Raw genomic sequence first — 25,288 nt, forward strand, 5'->3', positions numbered from 1 at the left:
TTTTGCTTTATTGTTTGTTCTAGTTTTTCCATTAAATATCTGCACATAGATGCTTGCCTCTGCCTTTTTCCCCAGCTTCTCCACAACGTTACAGTTTTTGACTGGCATGTCTCTTTGACTAGTGCATTTTTTGAGCCTATATTTAGTATAAGTAAAATACTTAAGTACTGTTAAAATCAGATACTCTAAGACTTTTACTCAAGTTGTTTTGAAATTGGTGACTTGTAACGTGTAGTGGAGTAATTTTCACTGTAAGGTATCTGTACTTTTACTCAAGTATGGTTTTTAGGTACTCTTTACACCTCTGGTGTATATATACATACATACATATATATATAAAATACCTTGCTACGTGTACTGCGTTAGGCTAACCGAGACTTGTCATTTGCACATACATATTGTTGCTCTTTTGTTCGTTTTGATTGCTTCCATTGTCCTCATTTGTAAGTCGCTTTAGATAAAAGTGTCTGCTAAGTGACTAAATGTAAATGTTTTTTCAACAAATAGTTTTAAGATGATCTTTCTACCTCTCCTCACAAATGTTACCAAGACACATTTTTAGATTTGACTTCAGACAGCACGGTTCTCACATGCTTTGATGACAAACCTGATGTCATGTAGTGGCACAAAAGAATAACTGTTATTTGACTTTTCTGGTCATTTGTGAATTTTTGAGGATTTTTATGCCTTTATGCCTATTGGATAAGACAGTACAGAAATCAGTCACAAAAGATGACCTATATGTCGGAGCGCTGCCTGAGGCTATCGAGGCAATTTAAAAAAAAAATTTCACAGTACAGTGTGACCAACATCATATGTTAGTTTCTTCTGTAGTGGACATTTTGAACACATTATTGTAAGTGTCCTCTCATTTTTTATTTTATCTACAATATTTTATCTATAGTAACTGTAAAAAAAAAGAAAGAAAAAAGTTTTCAAAGTTGTAAATAAAGATCAGCTGCCTTTATGCCTATTGGATAAGACAGTACAGAAATCAGTCACAAAAGATGACCTATATGTCGGAGCGCAATTTTAAAAAAAAATTTCACAGTACAGTGTGACCAACATCATATGTTAGTTTCTTCTGTAGTGGACATTTTGAACACATTATTGTAAGTGTCCTCTCATTTTTTATTTTATCTACAATATTTTATCTATAGTAACTGTAAAAAAAAAGTTGTAAAAAAGTTTTCAAAGTTGTAAATAAAGATCAGCTATTGTAATATGTTTTACTAGTAAATTTTATTTCAGTCTTTCAAAATTTCATGTTTAATTCAGTGTGTTACTTGATGTAATTATTTGTGAAATTTACCAGCAATTGATGATGTTATTATGATATCACATTGATTAAAAAAAGATTCTTTAAATTATTTTAAAACAATCATTGTACACAGACAAAATAATTCTTAAATACACGTGTTACTTGAAGAATGCTGCTCATCAAATGTAGAGAATCCTTCTTTTAGCGTTGATGGATCCCTTTACCATCACGGCTGAGTTTATTTCAGAGTAGAGGACCTGATATTAAGAAATGGCTCATTTTGACTGTATTTTTAATTAAATGTTAATGTTAATAACATAATGTTATTTTGGTTAACATACGCTTTTAAATAGTATGTATGTATGTATATATTAAATCTCAGTACATGGGTAGTAGGGATGTAACGATTAACCACGAGCCGGTTGAAAATCGATTCAAATATGTGATGATTCAAATCGGTTGAGATGCTAAACAAATCGCGATTCATTTAGGGGTAGGAGTTTATATGAATGTACAGTGGGTACGGAAAGTATTCAGACCCCCTTAAATTTTTCACTCTTTGTTATATTCAACAAAATATATGCCAATATTTTTTGTAAGATAAGTCCATTAGCCAATGTTGTTTAAATGAAGGATTGCAGAAATGAGTACACCCGAGATTTAATATGTGTATGTGTATATATATGCACACACACAAACAACACAATCTGTTATCATTAGGACGCAACTAATAATTATAATGATAACAGGTGTGTGTGTGTGTGTGTGTGTGTGTGTGCGCGCTTATGTGTGTATATATATATATATATATATATGTGCACACACAACACAATCTGTTATCATTATAATTATTAGTTGCAGCCCTAATTATGACATTACTGTTCTTCATATGTTTGTTTCAGTGGCTGTCTGATCGAAAGAAGAGAGTTTTACAGCAGAAAGATGTTGGTGAGCTCCTTTAGTGATTCATAATTCTTTAACTTTTTGTGTTAAATACTGCTGTAAATAATCTTTTTTTATAATATGTGTAAAATCAGGGTTGAGTTTGAGTAACAATCGTAACACCTTTTAATTTAGCGAAATGTGCAGAATTTTTATTTTTTGTTGTAATATTAATGAAATATCAATGATATGCATTAGGAAATAATTTTTCCTTTTATGTTTTATGTGCAATATGAAACTTTTGTTTTCTCCAGTGACAGTACAAACAGTCATATTTATATGGCCATATATAATATAGACATTTTTTTTATGAATTATAATTTGAAGTATTTTTATTTTTTTTTCATGGTAAAAATTGGCACAGCTTTCCACCCTCTCTCTTATACTCTCTCCTGTGAAGCATTGACCAAGACATCTGGTAATTTCTTCAATCAAATCTTTAACAGATATCCAGAGGAGGATTGAGCTGATTCAGGATTTTGAGATGCCCACAGTCTGCACCTCCATCCGAGTGTCACGCGATGGCCAGTTCATTTTAGCTGCAGGTCAGTAACTTTACCGGTTACATATGCTGAATATACAGTTTTAGACTTTGGGAACAGATAAATGATGCTGAACATTGCAATAATTTAAAAATGTTTTTTTTATGCTTTCAGGTACATACAAACCTAGAGTCCGGTGCTATGATACTTACCAGTTGTCTCTGAAATTTGAGAGGTGCCTGGAGTCTGATGGTAAGTGTTATAATCGTTGTATAATGCAAGTGAATATGATATCATCGGCCAGTCAGCATCCATGGTACCATCTATTTTATAAATGCTAGTACTAGTGGTATGAAGTCTAGGGTTTGGTTTGGGTGCTGTTGATGGTCTCTGTAATAAAAGCCCAGTGCACTGGTTAATATTTAATCAGAGTGTCCACACACAAACAACCTGAGCTCTCATTAATGTACCGCTGATTACAAATAACACAACAGATGATGGCTAAAGCTGCTGGTTGATGATGTAATTGAGGACGCTTTGTCTCTCACCACGTCGGTTTTATTCCCCTCACAGTGGTGACGTTTGACATCCTATCCGAGGACTACTCTAAGGTAAAACCCGCACGGCCTTTATATGCTTCTTTGTGTCTTTTTCTGTTTGTCTGCTGTTTTTGTTGTACGCTTGTATTATTTGATCAAATTTAAGATAGTAATTCTTAAATATCTTAAAGGGGTCATGAACTGAGAAAAAAAATTCCCTTGATCTTTTGACATATAAGAGGTCGTTGTACTATAAAAACATCCTGTAAGTTTCAGAACTCAAAACTTTCTTGGTAGTCTAAAAACAGTTTATATTGAAGCTAATTTGTGAAAACGACAAGTTGTGGAATGTGCCACTTTATGACGTAATAGTGTGGCTAAAGACCGTCTCCACAGAAGAAGATCAACGTCTGCTTCTACATCACTAGTCTCAGCCTCAGACGTCATGCCCCGAAAAGTTGGCTAAACGTCTGATGCATATGACTCACAAAAGTGGAAACACTTCAGGAATTTCGAAGTCGTCATCGGATTGGTTGAATTATACAGGATTTCCGGTAGACGTGCGTGTCGTGTTCTTTAACGTTCCGCCTGGAAACAAAGATCACCCAAAAATTTAAATTCTGTCATTATGTACTTGCTCTCATGTTGTCCCAAACCTGTATTAATTTCTTTCTTGTGCTGAACGCAAAATAAGATATTTTGGGTAACCAAACAGTTGCTGCTCCCCTTTTTAAAAAATACTATGGAAGTCACTGGGGGCCAGCAGCTGTTTGGTTACCCACATTCTTCAAAATATTTTTTATGTTCCACAGAAGAAAGAAACTCATTCAGGTTTAAAACAACTCTAGAGTGAGTAAACGATGACAGCATTTTCATTTTTGCAGAATTTTCAGCAGTTTGGACTTGAATGAAGAGAGAGAACCTGCACCTCTTCACAGGCATTTTGTTTTCATAGTTCGACAGATATTTTCTAGCATTATATCAATTATCGCAGAATTGCTGTATCGTGATATTATCGGTATCGCATCGTGAGGTACCCTGTGATTCCCACCCCCTAGTTTGAGATTTGGTGTGTTGTGATGTGACTAGAAAAGCAAATGAAAAGTAATTTGTATGATTTTGTCTTTGTTTTTTATAGCTAGTGTTTCTGCATATAGACCGCTATGTGGAATTCCACTCTCAGCACGGCCATTACTACAAGACCCGCATCCCAAAGTTTGGCCGAGATTTTTCCTACCACTACCCTTCCTGTGATCTCTACTTTGTGGGAGCCAGGTAAGAGGCCACACCGAAGATCTCGTGTTATCGAAGTCCATTCACACCAAGAGCAAATATTTACTGCCTACTACTTTTCTCATTTCATCTACTATTGTCATTTCAAATAAATGCTGTTCTTTCGAACTTTCTATTCATCGCAGAATGCTTAAAATGTATCACAGTTTCCACAAAAATGTTGTTTTCAATAATGATAATAATCAGAAATGTTTGATGAGCAGCAAATCAGCATATTAGACTGATATCTGAAGGATCATGTGACACTGAAGACTGACATTTTGATTTTAGGCCCGTCATAGTTGGTGCTGATTATATACGCATACGCTGTGCAAACCCTGTTAACTCCTAACTTTGTATGAGCTGTTTTGTTTTCTCAGTGAAGTGCATGTGTTGTGTTTCCGCTGTAGCTCAGAGGTCTTCAGACTGAATCTTGAACAAGGCAGGTTCCTGAACTCCTTACAGACAGATGCAGCGTAAGTATCTCACCAGCACAGGGCGCTAGTTCACCGTTGTGGCTGTGCTTGTGCGATAGAAGCAGGTCTTTCTGGTCCCTCTCTCCATACTGAAAACCCCACATCAGTGATGGCTATATATACCTGCTGGTTGAAACGTTTGTGTATACAGTGATGCAGTTAATCGCTGAGTTTCATTTCGATCGCTTTTAATGAAAAAGTTAGCATTTGTTTAATTTAATCACATTTATAAATGTATTTTACTTCAGCTACTTGTCAAGGGAACATTTCTCATTTTCATTTAGTTTAACTGCTAAAACAACTGAAACTTAACAAACGAAGACTAATAGATAAAAGACAAAAAATAATAAAAATGCCATACAACAAAATTTCAACAGAAAATATAAAAACAAAATCAAGAAAATTAACAAACTATAATAGTATATTGATTTTATTCAAATGCTGATGAAGTCTCAATTGTGTGCTTATTAACACAATTATATAAGATACATAAGAAAGGAATAGAAAATGCTGTTTATAATAGTTTGAGATGCAAAATAGCATTTTTCATTAGATGATACTGTTGGACAGGCAAACACTGATCACAGTAGATTTAGTTGTGTATGAATGGTAAAGATCTCATGTCTTCACAGAGAAATCAATGCGTGTGACATCAACCCTGTTCATCAGTTATTTGCTGCGGGAACATTAGAGGTAGGAGTTTATCTCAGTCGTGTAGGACTGTTGTTTGTGTGTGTGTTCTGGACTGCGCTCTCAGCAGCATCACTAACGGGACTGAGTAAGTTTACATGCATCTCTGTTATTCTCATATTCATATACGGCTTAAAGAAATATTTCACCATTCACCCAAGAATGAATAATCTGTCATTTTTTTACTCACTTACTTGTGTTTTATTATTCATAAGACTTTCTTTTTGCCATTAATACATAAGAAATGTTCAGCTCTTTCCCTGTGCAATGAAAGTGAATGGTGACCACAGCTGTTAAACTAGATTTTCTGTGAATAATTTAAGTTTCAGACTTTTTGTCCTTCAAAGCTATCATATGGCTTCAGAAGACCTGAGATATTGCAGTAAATATAAATATCCAGGCTTATAATATCTATGTCATAAACATTTCAATCATTGAATTATGATTAACCCTGTAAACCTGGACAGAAAACTAATTTTTAGAAATAGAACAATTGATTGAACCGTTAGACAAAATCTTTAAAAAATAATTATAAAAAAAAAAATAGGTAAGACTTTACAATAATGTATTAACTAACATGAACAAACAATGAACAATACATTTATTACAGTATTTATTCATCTTTGTTCATGTTAATTCACAGTGCATTAACTAATGTTAACAAGCACAACTTTTGATTTTAATAATGCATTAATAAATGTTGAAATTAACATTGGCTAAGATTAATAAATGCTGTAGAAGTGTTCATGCTTAGTTCATGTTAACTAAAGTAGGTAACTAATGTTAACTAATGAACCTTGTTGTAAAGTGTTACCAAAAATATCTAAAAGTTTGCATACGAGTATCATATTTGATGCATCCAGCTTTTTGGCTCATATAGTATGATATATCAAAGAAAAATAGACAGGTCAGTTTTATTCAGAGACCCAAACTGAGCAAAAATATGAAATTTGATGCAAATGTTGATATTTATATGGACAAAAAGCCAGATGAAATTCTGATGCTTGTAATGTAAATCAGTGAGATCTTTATAACAGTATAGCAGATGAGATACTGACATAAAATGCTATAAATATCAGTCGTCACTCTATATCTCCAATAATATGTCTTAATAAGATGAGATTTAAATGCTTAGTTTGATGATCCAAACATATAATGCAATGCAATATAATGATTATTGAGAGATGAACAAATAAACACTCCTCAAAAGATAAAAAAATTATAAAAATATTAAAATCTAAACTATCAATCAGACGACAGAAGTCATGTAGTAGATTGTGTGTGAAACAGGTTTTTCAGCAACGTTGTGATCATGTTGATCATTTAGAGCCCTAGAGATTGCGTATCAAATGTGATATAGCAAAACTGTCTCTGTCTCTCTTAATACATTAGCGATCAAAAGGTCAGCGTCAGTAAAAGTTATACTAGACTTTTACTTTAAGTCTCTTCTGCTCCCCAAGCCTGCATTTATTTGATCTAAAATATAGTAAAAAATTAAATAAAAAACAGTAATGTTGTGAAATATTATTTTAAATTAAAAGAAGTGTTTTTAGAATGTAATTTATTCCTGTGATCCAAAACGGAATTTTCAGCATCTTTACTCCAGTCTAATACTGTTATCAGTCAAAGAACGTGAGTAATAACCTCATCCTTATGTGCTTTTCTCCTGTCGGAAGGGTGGAAGGTCTGCCGTCTGTCAGCGCGCTGAAGTTTAATGGCTCTCTGGGCATGGCAGTGGGCACCAGCACGGGACAGGTCCAGTTTTATTTCTCACATTGAGGAGATTCCTCAGTTTCAAATCAGTAAGCTCTTCACATTTACTCTGCTGAACGACTAGCAGTGCTCATTTGTGACGTGTCCTCAGGTTCTCGTCTATGATCTTCGTTCTTCGCGTCCTCTGCTGGTTAAAGATCATTACTATGGGCTGCCCATCAAATCCCTTCACTTCCACAACCCGCTGGACCTGGTGCTCTCCGCCGACTCTAAAATCATCAAGATGTGGAATAAAGACAATGTAAGACCGGCTTTGATCCAGACGTCCAGCAATGAACCTTCAAAGGAAAAACATCAAATGCGTAACTTTTTTTTTTAATGTCTTAATTTCAGGGAAAAGTGTTTTCCTCCATCGAACCGCAGGCCAACATCAATGATGTGTGTCTCTACCCCGGCTCCGGTTAGTTCGCGCAAATAGAACTGAAGTTTAACCACAAGAAGATACTAGTTCATTTCTAACTGACCCCATGAAATCCAGATTGGCTTTTCGTGGCATACATACTGAAATATATGCATATTTAGAAGCGATAATCATTCTCTTACTGGAAAGCAGACCAAAATGATTGATCTCATCTCATTTTTTAGGATGTGACTGTCTCTTACAATAGCAAATTGCTAGTCATGGTTTAGCAGCACGTCTTAAAGGAAACACTAAAAGCCCCTTTAAAACGAAAGACTAATATAATATTCATTTTATTAGGTAATATCCACCTTTTTTTAACTCTAAAGTAAGCTAGATTCTGTGAATGTGCCAGACTTCTGATTATTAGCTCTAGGTAAAAAAACAGTAAAACTAGTTGCAATACAAACCTGTGTGTTTATAATTATGACAAAACATTAACATAAAATAAGAAATACCAGTCTGCAGAATCAAGCAGCATAACAAGCTAAAATGGAAATGAATGACACAGAAAGCTCAGGGTTAGCAGGTGAAATAACTATTATATTATAGCCTTTTTTTTAAAGGATTGAAGAAAATTATTTGATTTGTCACATTGCTTTTAAAGATCAAAGTGATGATGTGCAGTCAGCCTGTCATTATCTAATTAAAGAGTCCTTTGAAAAATCCAACACTGATAATAATCAGAAATGTTTCTTGAGCAGCAAATCAGCATATTAGCATGATTTCTGAAGATCATGTGACACTGAAGACTGGAGCAATGATGCTGAAAATTCAGCTTTGCATTTCAAAATACATTACAATAGAAAACGGTTCTTTTAAATTGTAATAATTCCACAGTATTGCTGATTTTACTGTATTTTTTATCAAATAAACGTCATTCAAAAACATAAAAAATCATCCCAGCACCAAACTTTTGAATAGTAGTGCAAATTCTATTAATCATCATTCATTTTTATTGCTATTTTCTATGTCAAACATAACTAAAGTATTTATAAAATAGAAAATCCATGTATAAAATTGGTTTTAATTATACAGTTAAACTCCTTACAACGCTACGATAACACCTATACAAAATCTTTTATTTTAATATTTCACAGACCATTTTATACAATTTTCAGCTCTTAATGAAATTTGTAAGAAGTCAATGTCAACTGTATTTCTATAGCACCATTAGAAACAACAACTGTTCAAAAACAGTCAGTAAAAACAAATACTACATAACAGATGACACGCACATAAAATCAATAACTACACAAGTTAGTGTGAATGAATGACAAAAATGCAATAGAATTTTTTTATTAAAATGACAAGACTTTTTTTAATGTATTTTTTATCAAACAAATGCAGCCTTGGTGAACGTGAGAGACTTAACAGACCAAAATCTTGCCAACCTCAAACTTTTGAATGGTAGTAAACAGAGTTCTGTGTTATAGACTGTTTATTGTTTATGAGGAGTACGTTATATTTATACCGCTCGAATGTGACCCATTGGGAGAGCGTGACTCACTCTATACACATCAGCTGACTCACTGTATATGGGGGTTTTATGTCCCATGAGTGGTGTGTTTGTTTTCTGATTGCTGTTCTGTGACCCGATTTACAGGTATGCTCTTCACTGCCAATGAAGACCCCAAAATGAACACCTTTTACATCCCTGTAAGTACCAGATGGTATGCTGCAAAAATTAGCCGATGCTTTGAGCGCATTTTGTTCCTCGTTTCTTGATTAGTCACATGGCTCATCTGTGTACGCCTTGTTCCACCAACTACACCTTTTCCTGTCTTTCTAAGTAAAAGCAAGACCCTCCCGGTGCTTTTACAGTGTTTATAGTTAACAGGGCAATGGTAGTTAAGGGCGGCTGAAACATTTCTGAGAAACTACGTTCTGATCCAGACCTGCACATGATATTACTCTGTGTGTTTGGCAATAAGAGAGTGATTACTCTCTCTGTGTGTGTGTGTGTGTGTGTACCTGTTTTTCTATTCTGGTGGGGACTTAAACCTGAATACACACAGACTCATGGGGACTCGTGTCACGGTAGGGTTGGTGTAGGGCAATAGAATATACGGTCTGTACAGTAGAAAAACCATTACGCCTATGGAGAGTCCCCACAAGGATAGCTGACCAGACGTGTGTGTGTGTGTGTGTGTGTGTGTGTGCTTGAGTTGAGTACACACACACACAATTACCAAACACACTCGAGATCTCAAAAAATATAAACATGCTTATCAAACAAAACATGGTTCAGTGAAACTGGTCACATTTCACAACAATCTCAAAAGAAAATGACATTAAATAATGCAAAATGAAGGCCCTTTTGAAGGACCATTAAGATTTTTGCATTGTGACAATATTTTCATCACATTTCCCACTCAAACACAAAATTAGGGCTGGGCGATATGGCCAAAAATGTTATCACTATATGTTTTCCATTATCATTTGATATTGATATTTATCACAATATTCATAACATAAAATTCATGGAAAAAGAGATGCATTCCACGTGTTTGTTAGAGCTCAAGATTGAATGTAAACGACTCCACGGAACAAGCTACGTTTTAATTTATATATATATATATAAACATTTGGTGTTTGATTAAATTAATTCATTAAACTGTACCTATTTAATTCAAATTTAAAATTCAATCAAATAAAAATGACAATTAATTTACAAGTGTAATGAAAAGAATGAATAAAACTTTAACAATTTAATTATTTAAAATGTAATCAAATTAACAAATGACAATTAATTTACTAATTAATTCATAACTAATATCTCATGAAATGAGATTTGGTGGTTTGTAGTGAAGAGCTTTGAGGGTTTTTTTGTTGTTGTTGTTCATTTTTAAATCAGCATAGATTATTGGCAGTTACAACAGATACTGCCACATTAACTGGCAATGTGCTTAATTGTCATGAAAATGTCACAATACAGTCTTAATAGCTCATAAATATAGTCTTTGTTCAGGCAACTACATTGTATTGATTTCTCTGTGAAGTCTGACCAGTTATCACAACAGTTTTTTTTTATGAGATTCATCCTAAAATGTTAAAGATCATCGTCAGAATGCCATGCCATGTTTGGAGAAGCTGTGAAACATCTACATCTGTCTTCAGGCTCTTGGTCCGGCTCCACGCTGGTGCTCCTTCCTGGATAACCTGACGGAGGAGCTCGAGGAGAACCCAGAGAGCACCATCTATGACGACTACAAGTTTGTCACCCGCAAAGACCTGGAGAACCTGGGTAAGTCCGTCTCTTTCTGCCTGACTGTCCTAAGATCACCAATAAGATACACTCAAAAAATATGTGTGTACATTTTAGATTTATGTATTTGAATTGCATAGGAATTTCCGTACAATAAAAAGTTAACGTAAAATTAGTTTGAGGCATATTTGTCAGTCATTCACAAATAATACAAGTAAGGCATAGTTTATTATTAACTATTTGAATATGTTTGATTTTGTTTAATTATATTTTCATAATGTTATCTATTCAAAATGCTTAGGATCAGCATAAATCTGTTCTTTGTGAAAACAATCAAATTTATTTAGTGTAACAGTATGATCATGGTTCAAATATGACTAGCTGTGAAACAAGCAAATGTATAATTCAAATGAATGAGATTGAAACAAATTAGATTTAGTGATGATAAATCTATAAACCTGGCTATTGTGTAGTTAAAATGCAGTTTATTAGTACTATCACAGAAAACTGGCCTGTTTCATTTATGCATGACTGTCGAATATGTATCACGTTAACTTTATTAAAACTGTTTAATCCAAAAGAATGGATTTATATATATATATAATACATTTCAAATATATAAATCCACTGCTGTGTGTGTGTGTGTGAGTGTTCACTACTCACTGCTGTGTGTGTGTGTGTGTGTGTGCACTTGGATGGGAAAAATGCAGAGCACAAATTCCGAGTATGACACGCCGTATTTGGCCTCACGTCACTAATGAATTTCTAATTAATGACAACTAAAGTATTATAATTTTTTCTTTTGTTTTCCCATGTTTTAATTTGAGCATAAATGATAGCCTGTGAGAATCTGTGTCTTAAGAGAAAGACAGAAATCGCTGAATTCTGCAACTGCAGTCAGACCAGGCCTAGTTATAGTTTTATCACTCAAGAGCAGGTTTTGACATGCTATGTACAAAGTTTGAGGTGCATCTGCTTATAAAGTATTTACTATGAGAACATTCCAGTAGTTGCACAAGTCAGTCGCAGGTGTGCTTGCAGGCGCTGAGCCGCAGAGAGTCCTCAAACTTGAGTGATCTCAGTCGATCAAAGAATGATGCATTGTAGCAAATTCAACAGATACAAGTATTACAGAGAGGACACTGTTAGTGGACAGAGTCAGGCCTACAGCGATGATAAGGTCCAGTTCAGTGGGAGGATGATGGGAAAACAGCAGAGGAATGCCGGCGTCAGCAGAAAGTGGCTCATGTGATGCAGTGGGTTGTGTGACGTGGAGAGACTGTCAGCCATAAAATACAAGAAAACAAGAAAAAAAAACATTTGAACCGAACATGCACATGAGAACCAATGAAATTAAAAACCTAACACAAAACACGAGAACCTAAACAAATAAGATGGTAACTCAATAAGGTTGTATACATTAGCATTCATTTAATACACTAGTTAATATGAACTATACTTTTACAGCATTGTACAGCATTTATTAATCTTATTAAAGATTAGTTCACTAAAAAATAAATTATGGGTAACACTTTACAGTACATTAGTTAATAATGCATTAACTAAGAACAATCCATTTATTACAACATTTACCACTATTTAACTCACAACTGTTCCTTCTTAGTTCATGTCAGCTCAGGTTCATTAAATAATATTAACAGATACGACGTTTGTAAATGTTGAAATGTACATTAACTAAGCTTAATAAATGGTTTAGAAATATTTTTATTGTTGGTTCATGTTAACAAATGAAACCTTATTGTAAAGTGTTACCAAATTCTGTCATAATTGTCTCTCCATCTCTTTCATCTCGTTCCAAACCCATAAGACTGACTTTCTTCTACATTTTTAAGATTTTCTTATCATTTTTGTTCATCCAATGAAAGTTGATCACACAATGGCTTTATATGATGAACAGTTTTTAATTTATGTGCATATAAGCATTGATGAACACACATACGTAAAGCACACGTGTATGGAAAACCACTGAGGTACAGCAAGTACAGTTGATCCATTTACCATATTTGATAAGCTCTGTGAACGTGCGCTGATCAGTGTTTGTGAATAAAATATTAAATCTGTTCATCGTGTGAAGCGATTGTGTCTCTTAAGAAGACTTCGATTAAACCATGTTTAAAGCTTAAAAATGTTGGTTACGTGGACTTTCAATGGATGGACAAAAATAATGAGAGAATATAAAAAATATAATTTGCGTTTCGAAGAAAAATGAAAGTCTGATGGGATTGGAAATTCTGTGTTGTTCATTTTTGGCTGAACTGTCACTTTAATGTTTCTGTATACACACATTAACTTTCATCATTAACAGAAACATATAATCATTAATGCATTATGAAATGAATTTAATTTATAATTTTTTTTATTAATTTATAAAAATTGTGCACTGTTGATTTATGATACCTAATGTCCACTTCTTCTGATAGTTTGTTATAATATTATGACATTTGTGCATTAAATCTGGTTTAAAGGGATAGTTCCCCTCAAAAATGAAAATTGTCACCATTTTCTCCCAGTCCATTTGGTCCAAACCTGTACGAGTTTCTTGAAGAATGTTGGTAACCAAACAGTTCAGAAGAAAGAAACTCATACGGGTTTGGAACAACTTGTCCAAATGAGCAGCTAATACTATTTGTGCTAACTGTGTCGTTCTTTGTGATTCTTGAACTTGTGTTGCATCTCCTGACATGTTGCTTGTTTTGTCCTCCTGTAAGGTCTGACGCATCTGATTGGCTCGCCTCTGCTCAGGGCCTACATGCACGGCTTCTTCATGGACATCAGGCTCTACCACAAGGTGCAGATCTGCGTCAGAGCATTTGTGCATGTTCTGTTGTTTGTTTGAACATGTTTGGTTTTTAAATGAGGACTCGTGTTTAATTCCTGTGCATTGGCGTAGGTGAAGACCATGCTGAACCCGTTCGCCTATGAAGAGTACCGTAAGGACAGAATCCGGCAGAAGATCGAGGAGTCGCGAGCTCAGAGAGTGCAGCTCAAGGTAGTGCTTGTTGACACATTCAGCCTGTGTGTGTGTGTGTGTGTGTGTGTGTCTGACAGTGTGCTTATCTCAGCTGTGCGTAAACCTGGCAGATGAAGACCACAGAAGGATTGGTGAAAAGAAATCTTGTTACAAAAACTCACAAGGTTTCTATTGGAAAAATACAAATTTCATAAATTCTTTTTTCAGAACTGTTTAGTTAGACAGTGTTGTGTTGGGTCCCAATGAAATCTGTTTTGTTTATTTATTTATTTTCCAGTTAAATTTTTCTGGATTCTATTTAGTAAATGTAGTAATCAAAAAGCATGTGTAATTAATTGAAATTACGAAACTTGCATAATTTAACAACACTTTATTAAAAGGTGAACCATGTATGGACCCCATTCCTTAATTTCATTTTATTTTTCCCAGATTCCATGTTTTCCATTTCATTCTATTTTTATAGTTGAATTAAATTGTAATAATCCATTGAAATCATAAAATGTAACAAATTTACTAGTAGGGCTGGGCGATTTTGCAAAAAATTAAATTCTCGATTTTTCCAAACTCGATTCTCGTTTTTTTACGATTTTTAACTAGTCAGCTTGAAAATGTAACTACAACATGATTCAAGTTACTTTTTCTTTATTAAACCCCTAGGTAAAGAAAATTCTATTCCAAGTGCAGCACACATGAAGTTGTCAACATGATGTCAATGTTAAACAAATCACTTGTTAAATATCTTTGCAGAAAAGATGCAAAAACTACAACTACATATTGTACAAACTTGTCTTATACATATTATGTGTTCAGAAATAATACGAGGAAAATTATTATAGAAAATCTCAAGTCAAGGTAATTCAAATTCAAAATGACTGAAGGTATAACACCAGTAGACTTTTATTAACTATAAATGTTCTGTAAAAACAACAGCAGCTTTCAGCCGGTCACCATGATGCAAACATGAAATATCAGACATACAGTAGTAGTTCTTTACAGGTTTTTTTATTCGATTGCGCTACTTTTCCATAGTTTTTCTGTGTAAACATGGATGTGTTTGACTGTTGCGCTCATGAGTGTCTCATGCATGAAACATTCTAAAAACACAGCGCTCAAGTTAAAAGAAGTTCACTCCCATCTTCTTGCATGTTTTACCTAATCCACTGCCCGCGTCGCATCTTTGTCAAAATGAAAGCGCATTCTGTGTGAATGACGTCAGTGTTGCCAACTGCTTTCAATTGAAAGTAGCTAAAACTGGTAGCTAAATGTCACTAGATGACATCACAATGGCAAATTCTCTGATCTATATAAAGATGAATATAGATCAGTGCGCAAGATGAGAACTTAGATAAGGTTTGTCCAATATTTGTCCCTAAACTTTTGAAAAAAGTCTCAAAAGGGGCGGGGAAGTCGCTAAATCTAGCTACAAAGTAGCTAAATTGGCAACACTGATGACACCTAGTGCTATATTTATGGTCGTTCACAGAGCGCGTCACACGGGAGCGGTTAATCACGTGCACCAACATGCGGTTGGATCGTTCTTTTCTCTTTACTGTTATCACCGGCATATTGCCAAAGTGTCGTCTTCTAACATTTGGTAATATTTCTATTCAAAATCGCGATTCCTCGATTTCTAAAAAATAAAATTGTGGCAAAACAATAAATTCGAATTAATCGATTAAATCGGGAAAATCGCCCAGCCCTATTTACTAGTAGTTTGTTAAAATGCTTTCAAAATCTTTGTGTTGTATGTTTTCAAAGACAGTGGTAATCACATGAATTCATAAAACATTAATTATACTTTTTTTTTTTTTTTTTTTCTGCTGCACAACAGAGGTTAAAAATAAAACGTGGAAGAAACATTGTCCGATTTATTTTTATCGTTTTATTATTATTATAATTTTTACTTTGAGAAGTACATTGTACTGTGCAATAGTAATATTGAGGTTCTTTGAGTTTGTGTGTGTGTTTCTCAAATGAACTGTGACTCTCGGAGCAGCTCTGGAGATGAAGTTCATGTGTTCATATAGTCCGACGCAGATGAGCGTCACTTGAGCTTCAGTATGTGTGTATGAGACCCAGACGTGCAGAACATGCAGACTTCATTTTTAAACCAGTACAATATTCACAGACGCTAGTTTATATTGCGATTTGATTGAGTGTACAGTTGTTATCGTCAGTGCTTTGACTCCGTCGTTCTCTGTATTGCTATCTTTAACAGAAGCTGCCCAAGGTCAATAAGGAGCTGGCCATGAAACTCATGGAGGAAAGTGAGCTTTCAACCAGGAAGAAGAAGAAAAAGGGCAATGTGGGCAATGTTTCTCTCACACATTTCCACATGGATGGACTGCAGAAATATTTTAGACAATTCTTTTGTCTCTCTCACTCATTTTCGCATTCTGCTCTTATCTGTTTTCCTCTCAAGGCCGTAGCCAATCTCTTGATGGACGACCGCTTCAAGGTGATGTTCGAGAACCCTGATTACCAGGTGGACGAGCGAAGCGAGGAGTTCCGGCTGCTCAACCCCATCGTCTCTAAAGTGGGTGAAAAGAGGAGGCAGAAACTCAGCCAGCTTGTTCAGCAAGAGGAGCAGGTACACAACAACATCACTTTAATTCAGCTCTTTGCACTTTTTACAGCCGTTTCAAACCCGATGATCCATTTTAAGGCTTCATAGGCATCCTCTCAACACAAAATCATAATTATGCTGCCATATAATATAATATATAATTTATATAATATATAATATATGTTCCTGTGGCTCAGTGGTAGAGCATTGCGTTAGCAGCGCAAAGGTCGTGGGTTCAGAATGCACTGTAAGTCGCTTTGGATAATTTATTATAATTTTATTAATATTAATATTAATCTTATATTAATTATTAATTTAATATCAGATCATTTTGGGCAAATTCAAGGCAGTATAGCATGTATCCTGCAAGACAATCACAGTTGAAAAAATACATGAACTATAATTTAATGAAAGATGACTATTATAAGCATTTTTAAGTACTGAAAAATGTAGAGTAAAATAGTTGTCAAATTAAAATTAGGACTGCAACCTACCTATTATTTTGATTATTATTATTTAAACAATTAATAACAACAAATAATAATAATCCCCAAATACCTCATGATAAGTGATGCAACATAATTATTTAGTGCTTAGTAATGTAGAGCTGCATGATTATTTCCATTGCAATATATGTACGTAATTGTATGTCTGAAAGTAGTGAATGGAATCAAGGTCTTTATAACAAATTATATGGCAACCCTTTATATGTGAAAGATATGAAAATGTTCATACTGTGGGCAAAATGTCATATTGGTAATTTAAGAGTATTCAAATTCAAAATGTGTTTTTATTGAAAGATGAATTGTCACCATATTGTGACTCACTTTTTTTTTCTCTCTCTCTTTCGGTTATATCTCTGACGATTAAGCAAATTTTACCTGACTGCACTCTTTTTGCCATAGGTTTTATTTCGAAATTTCGTTGATGGAATGATATAAAATAGCAATAAAAATTCTTAAGGGTGATTAATAGAATTTGCACTACCATTCAAAAGTTTGGGGTCTGTAAGATTTTTAAATGTTTTTGAAAGAAGTCTCTTATGCTCACCAAGGCTGCATTTATTTAATAAAAAATAAATAAAAAATTTTGAAATATATTCAGATAGAAAATAGTTATTTTAAATTGTCGTAATATATTAAAATGTAATTTATTTCTGTGATGCGCAGCTGAATTTTCAGCATCATTACTCCAGTCTTCAGTGTCACATGATCTTCAGAAATCATTCTAATATGCTGATTTGCTGCTCAAGAAACATTTCTGATTATCATCAATGTTGAAAACAGTTGTGCTGCAGAATATTTTTGTGGAAACCGTGGTACATTTGTTTTCAGGATTCTTTAATGAATAGAAAGTTACAAAGAACGGTATTTATTTGAAATAATTTTTTTCAATGTCTTTGCTGTCACTTTTGATTTAATTAAATGCGTCCTTGCTGAGTAGAAGTATGATTGCAGACTTTTGAATGGTGGTGTATATTAAAATACTTGTTTTGTGAGGAGAAATTGCAGGCCATATTCTTTATGTAAGATACACATGCAAAACAAGCTGATTTAGGGCTCTCGCTTTATCGTGACTGATCAGATGAACCGAATAATGACGTCGTTCAGTGTGAGCTCACTGACTGTCACTGCTGTGCTCCCTCACAATCTCTCTCGTTATAATCAGTGAATCATACTGCTGCACAATAAACCTCTTCTCACAATAAACTGCATCTACCCCCTGTGGATTATAAGGACTGGGACAATCAGTCATTGAGCTTGTGCTGAACCAAACGCTGGCGTTTCTTCAGCAGTCATTTTTCATGTGAAACATAAAACATGCATATTATTTGCCTTAGACTGCATAAACTTTCCTCATTGGGGCTGTTTCAGATGCCTTTGTAGACCAGTGTTATTGCATTTATTTAAACTAAAACCATAAACAAACTTTCATTTCTTGAAATAAAATAAACCAAATCAAATATAAAAGAAACATAACGTTTTTTTTTAAGCTAGTTGCCAGTGCAGCTTTTCTAATTTTTATTTATCTTTTATTTGTTCCCAACCCAGGGGTCACGACCCCCGCTAGGGGTCGCTAAAGATTTATGCGGGGTCGCCAAGTTCATTCTGGTTTGAGGGTTACAAATGGGGATGAAACGGTTTGGCGATAAACCAAGATGAAATTCCCGACTGTTAGTATTGCCGTTTAATATTTTAAAATATAATTAAAACCCTATTTGTTTATCTGGATTTGAAAAAACACACGTAAATACTGTTAATTATTATTTTTATTTTTTTTACTTTATTTTAATATGTAATACATGTTAGTAGATAACATGCTTTGTTGTAGTCTAGGGATGTAACGATTAACCGCGAGCCGGTCGAAAATCGATTCAAATATGTGACGATTCAAATCGGTTGAGATGCCAAACAAATCACGAAACAATTGGAGCAGGAGTTTATATGAATGTATCTCTGAGGGGAACTGACTATCTTTAGAAAAGTTTACGTGGTATTTTCTTTTCATCTTGCCTCTGAACAGTGCATATTGAAGCAGTGTTTCAGCGCAGCTCTGCTGTGTTTACAGCGGTAACCAAGGAAACACTGTATCATTGCTGTTCATAAGGGCAGCTCTGCTGTGTTTACAGCGGTAACCAAGGAAACACTGTATCATTGCTGTTCATAAGGGCAGCTCTGCTGTGTTTACAGCGGTAACCAAGGAAACACTGTATCATTGCTGTTCATAAGGGTAGCTCTGCTGTGTTTACAGCGGTAACCAAGGAAACACTGTTTCATTGCTGTTCATAAGGGCAGCGCTGCTTTGTTTACAGCGGTAACCAAGGAAACACTGTATCATTGCTGCTCATAAGCGCAGCTCTGCTTTGTTTACAGCTGTAACCAAGGAAACACTGTATCATTGCTGTTCATAAGCGCAGCTCTGCTGTGTTTACAGCGGTAACCAAGGAAACACTGTATCATTGCCATTCATAAGCGCAGCGCTGCTTTGTTTACAGCGGTAACCAAGGAAACACTGTATCATTGCTGTTCATAAGGGCAGCTCTGCTGTGTTTACAGCGGTAACCAAGGAAACACTGTATGTATCATTGCCGTAAGCTCTGCTTTGTTTACAGCAGTAACCAAGGAAACACTGTATCATTGCTGTTCATAAGCACAGCTCTGCTTTGTTTACAGCGGTAACCAAGGAAACACTATCATTGCTGTTCATGTGAATCTGCGTCTCATTCAGAGCTTCTGCTGTTTAGTTCAGATGTTTTATGTAGTATAGTTTCACAAAACTAAAGTCAGACCATTCTGTTTTTGCTTAAAATTTCGAAATTATACAATCTAATTTAGATTAAAAACTACTCATGCTGCATGTATGCTGCATCTTAGTTTGGATCATGATTAAAATGCAGTGGTTGCCTCTCATATTAAATGGATAGAGCACAGACAAAGCCTTAGTTTATTCATATTAAGAGATTTCTTTTATTTGTGTAACTTATTTATTTGATTTGGGGTTTGTTTTATTGTAATCACCCAACATTTTTTGTTCATTTAAAATCCAGCCTTCATTGTTAATCTCTTTATTTGAATGTTTCTGCTGTTGTTGCATTTATTACAAACGTAACTTTTTTTTCACTTGTAGTACAGTTGTAAAATATTTCTCTCTTCTAAATGATAATAATAATAATAATAGAGATTATTATTGTTATTATTATAATTATTATTATTACTATGTATTCCCACTCATGCTGTCTGGCTTGAAGAATGTCAGACAGCAGTTTTAGTTAAGAAAATACTGTAAATTGTCAAAAGTAAATTAACTTGGATACTGATCAAATTTGACTAATTCAGAAGTATTAACAAAATCTATAGTGTTTCACTGATACTAAAATAGCGCTGATGAAGACGGCAAGGTTTTGTGAACAGAGCTAAAGTCTTCTGATTGTGGAAATTATAAAAATAAAAAGAAACTTTGGTGACAAGTAGTGCAGCATGTGGATGTCACATTGAGATTTCTCTTGATCTTACCAGCAGGATGAGGAAGAGGAGGAGGTGGAAGGCCGTGGCAGCTCAGAGGAAGAGGAGAGCTCTGATGATGATGATAAGAGCTGGGTGCAGGAAGTGAGGGAGCAGCGCCGTCTTATACGGGCGGAGGAGCGGGAGCGCACGTTCAACCAGAGGAAAGAGAGGAGGCAACAGGACCGAGAAACCAGCTTACAGAGCTCCGATCCAGTCAGGAACCGCCAGCAGGAGCCTCAGAACCAGAGCCAGAACCAGCCCAGATTCTACCAGATCAAAGCAGGAGAGGAGTTTCGCAGCTTCGGTGACGCGGCCCGCAAGCAGAAGATGCAGAAGTAAGTGACTCTTCTCAAAGATCATTTTAAAACCTTTTATACAGGCTTTCTGTGGGTCTTAAAAGTCTTAATTCACCCTTCCTCAATTTAAGGTCTTAAAATGGAGCAGAAAATTATGAAGTTATGGCATTGAATGTTTCATGCACTGCAAAAAATGAATCATTCTCATTGTTTATCTTTTTTTTTACCAATATAAATATCTGAACATCCTTAAGTCGAGATAAGTTTACTTGAGATGCAAATTGAAGATATGAAGTAGAAAACTTGTTTTCTCTATAAATTAAGTTGATTTTTCTGAGCACATTGGCAGATTTGTTCTTGTTTTTCAGAAAACAAGACTTTTTGTTTTAATTATAAACTTTATTTTGATCAATTTCTGGGAAAACAAGACTTAAATCATTTTGCATCTCAAGTTAATGTATCTTTAAGAATCTTTATTCATTTGCACTGGAAAACACACACACACACACACACACACACAAAAGATACTGTTATTTCCATATTCTAGTGATTGGGAATAGGCATTCAAGCCTTAAGCTGTTTTTTTTGTTGTTTTTTTTTGTAAAATTAATTAAAAAGTAACGGAGATCTGTTAGGTTGGGCGTACACGGTGCGGTTTTATTATTTTTTTATGTAGTAGTGCGAGCTCGTACATGATTTTTTCCCATTTGGAGAAATCGCGTGGAAATCGTTGATGTTCGTATGGTCGTGGCTCGCATCCTGTGAGAGGAATTTACGAGCCGAGCGTCTCTCGAGCTCCCGATAGTTTTTAAGCATGCTTAAAAAATTCGGGGAGTCGGCCCGATTTTGCCCAGTGTATAGGCTCTCCCATATTACAACCACACATATGCTAGATCTATGTACTGTATATTATAAGAACTCAGTGGCTACTAGGCGACTCCATATTGTGCGGATACACCGACACACACACAAATCTCTCTAGTGGTTTTTGTTGAAAGGAATGGCTATGCTGTGCTCTGCTGAATGTCAGTCCCTCCAGGATTTCGCGGGACTTTTTTCTGATTTTTGCGGCCTACATTGACTGATTTTTTTGGTGGCGTTTCTTGTTTTGCAGTGAAAATAAACCGCAGACGACATTGTTCTAACATTTTTATTACCTTTTTGACCTCAAGAGTCATTGGGCTCTGCAGTAATTCATAAAAAAAAGAACACTGAAAGAAGTGAAAAGAGAAAATTGTCCTCTTAACCATATAAAACTATCATATTTAATGCATGAATGTCTAAGGACTCTAAATTATCAACATGAACAAAACTTTGTTAAAAAATCTCTACATCATGATCAAAGTCATTAGAAAAATCATATTAAAATTAGTGCTGTCAAACGATTAATCGCATCCAAAATAAAAGTTTTTGTTCACATAATATATGTATGTGTGCTGTGTATATTTATTATGTTTATATAAATACAAACACATGCATGTATATATTTAAGAAAAATATGTAATGTTTATATATTAAATATATTTATATACAATATAAATGATATGAATATAAAAATATACATGTAAATATTTTCAAAATATATACTGCATGTGTGTGTCTTTTATATATACATAATAAATATACACCGTACACACACATATATTGAGTAAACAAAAACTCTTATTTTGGATGTGATTAATCGCAGTTAAATCAAATAATTTGTATCAAATAATGATGCAACAGTGTTTTGAGGAACATTTATTTGTTCATCTCGCAATCATTGTAGGAGTACTGAATTGCATACTGTTAAAAAATCACATTAATTTATATTTTTGACCATATAAATAGTAAATGCACCAAATAGCTGTTTTTGTTCAGTTTGGGCTTCTGAATAAAATTGAGCAGTTTTTCCCCCTCCATATTCTCATTATATCACTATATGTGACCCTGGAGCACAAAAGCAGTCTTAAGTCGTTGGGGTATATTTGTAGCAAAAGCCAAAATTACATTGTATGGGTCAAAATTATAAATTTTTCTTTTATGCCAAAAATCATTAGGATATTAAGTAAAGATCATGTTCCATGAAGATATTTTGTAAATTTCCTACCGTAAATATATCAAAACTTAATTTTTGATTAGTAATATGCATTGCTAAGAACTTCATTTGGACAACTTTAAAGGCGATTTTCTCAATATTTTGATTTTTTTGCACCCTCAGATTCCAGATTTTCGGCCAAATATTGTCCAATCCTAACAAACCATACATCAATGGAAAGCTTATTTATTCAGCTTTCAGATGATGTATAAATCTCAATTTCGAAAAATTTTACCTTATGACTGGTTTTGTGGTCCAGGGTCACATATGGGCAATAAAAGCCTGGTGTATCAAGTATATGACAAAACAAAAAACATGATTTCTTTTCTTTTATATTTTATTTAAAGGTTAAAAAAAGGTCCATTAAAAATGATTTTCGAACTATTACTGAATTATTTCAAGCATTACGTGGCTTATAACAAGCTAGTATAACAAAAAGAACTTTAAACATAAAGCCTCGTACACAACGGGGCGATTATCGCGCGCGCTTATCGCCGACGTTTTTCGACGCGTCTTTTGTGTTCATACCCAAGCGATTTTCGCTGGCGATAGTAATGTAATGTAGGTTACTCATTTTAGGTAATGTATTCTGGCTACTACTACTACTACTACTTCTACCATATTGATATTAAAAAGCAAAGAGAAAGAAAATATATTCTGTTTTTTTACATCAACATCATAAAATGCATTAAACCAGGGTTTCTCAAACTGGGCTTAATGTAAGAACTACAGTGGGTTTGGAAATAAATGTACACTTGGAGAATTGTTTGGATGAACTATTCCTTTTCCAGATGTGTTATCCTCATGAAAACACCTGCTTGTTCTCTGTGGCTGTGCTGCTACATTCACAATAGAGCAAAGAATTCAACACAAAGTGTTGTAATAGTGGATTAGTTTGGAGCACTTTGAAAAGTTCAAGCAGTAGTTGATTTTCTATCCATTTTAGTTAAGATGATCTCATTCAACTTGAATAGATAAATTACACTATACCACCAACAAAACGGAGAATGGAGTAAAAATATACTGATGAACAGCTGTATTTCACTATAAATAATGTAAAATGCCATGCAAGGACCTTTTTCCGAACTGGTTTATTTAACAGTCCAAACAAACCAAAGTATGACTAAAGAAAGCTGATGAATCGCTAAAATGAATCAAGCTTCCCAGTACTTCTTGAAAGAGAGAGAACGAGCGCATTTGATTGCAGCTGAGTGAGTTGAGTGACCACTACTCTGTTAGTGGAAGAGCCACACTATTTTTAAAACAGCTGAGCTATTGTTGTGCTACTGTAAGTCTACTGTGTCCCTGCTTTTAGTTAGTCAAAACTCAACGCTGCTAAGATGCAGCCAAGTCTTTTTTTAACCTTTTGGAACAAATTCTAAAAAAAAAAAAAAACTTTGACAAGTTGTGGATCATTTTGGCTTTGCCATTAATTGTTTGTTATACTTGTACTTTCATCAGACAGAGAGGCAACGATTTCAACAGCAGGCTGAACGTGACCATCATGAGGAGAGGAGGAAGATCAGACGGGCGGCTGGACACTTACATTCTCACAGGGGAGGACGAGGAAGGGGAAGCGGAAGAGGCGGCGGGGGAGGAAGAGGAAGAGGTGGTGGAAGAGGAAGAGGAAGGAGACCCTTTTAAACTCAGGACTGATCGTGCTCATGGACGTTGACATGCAGGGCTTTTTATACAGCCTTAAAACCTGATCACAGACATCTGCAGGAATTACTTTTGTGCTTCAAGAAACTGTTGTTACAGTTCCAGATGTGTGTGTGTGTGTGCACGCGTATGTGCGCGCGCGTTTGTGTGTGTGTGCGCGCGTTTGTGTGTGTGCACATGCTTGTGTGTGTGTGTGCACGCTTGTGTGTGTGTGTGTGTGCGCACGCTTGTGTGTGTGCGCGTGCTTGTGTGTGTGTGTGCGTGCGTCAGACCTCCCTTTTTCCACAACATCTCTCAGTACAGTCTAAACAGGACCTTGAGTTTTGTGAAGAACCTAAATACATTTTTATCAACATCTGCTCTGTCCTGTTCTGATTTACACGCACAAATCAATTCTCGTTCAGCATCGATTCTCGTTTGGTGCTAATCATTTGTGAAATGCTTTTGATTCTTTATACGAGTACAACTAAATCATGGGTTTGACTCATACAAAACTACTTAAACGCAGCAAAATCAAACATGGCCATGTCCCATTTTACACACACTATATAGACAAAAGTATTGGGACACAGCTTTTCAGAATTCAATCAGACCTGTTGCCACAGGTGATTAAAATCAAGCTCCTAGCCATACAGTCTGCATTAACAA

The 25,288-nt window shown here is 34.9% G+C and overlaps 1 pseudogene; it reads left to right on the forward strand.

The window, feature by feature from the left end:
• LOC107758709 (nucleolar protein 10-like) overlaps window positions 1-24,809 on the forward strand; it is a 29,277-nt pseudogene extending 4,468 nt beyond the window's left edge.
• The last annotated feature ends 479 nt before the right edge of the window (window positions 24,810-25,288 follow it).

This window comes from Sinocyclocheilus rhinocerous, unplaced genomic scaffold (assembly GCF_001515625.1).
Source record: "Sinocyclocheilus rhinocerous isolate Xijiao unplaced genomic scaffold, SAMN03320098_v1.1 scaffold2882, whole genome shotgun sequence".
Classification (NCBI taxonomy): Eukaryota; Metazoa; Chordata; class Actinopteri; order Cypriniformes; family Cyprinidae; genus Sinocyclocheilus; species Sinocyclocheilus rhinocerous.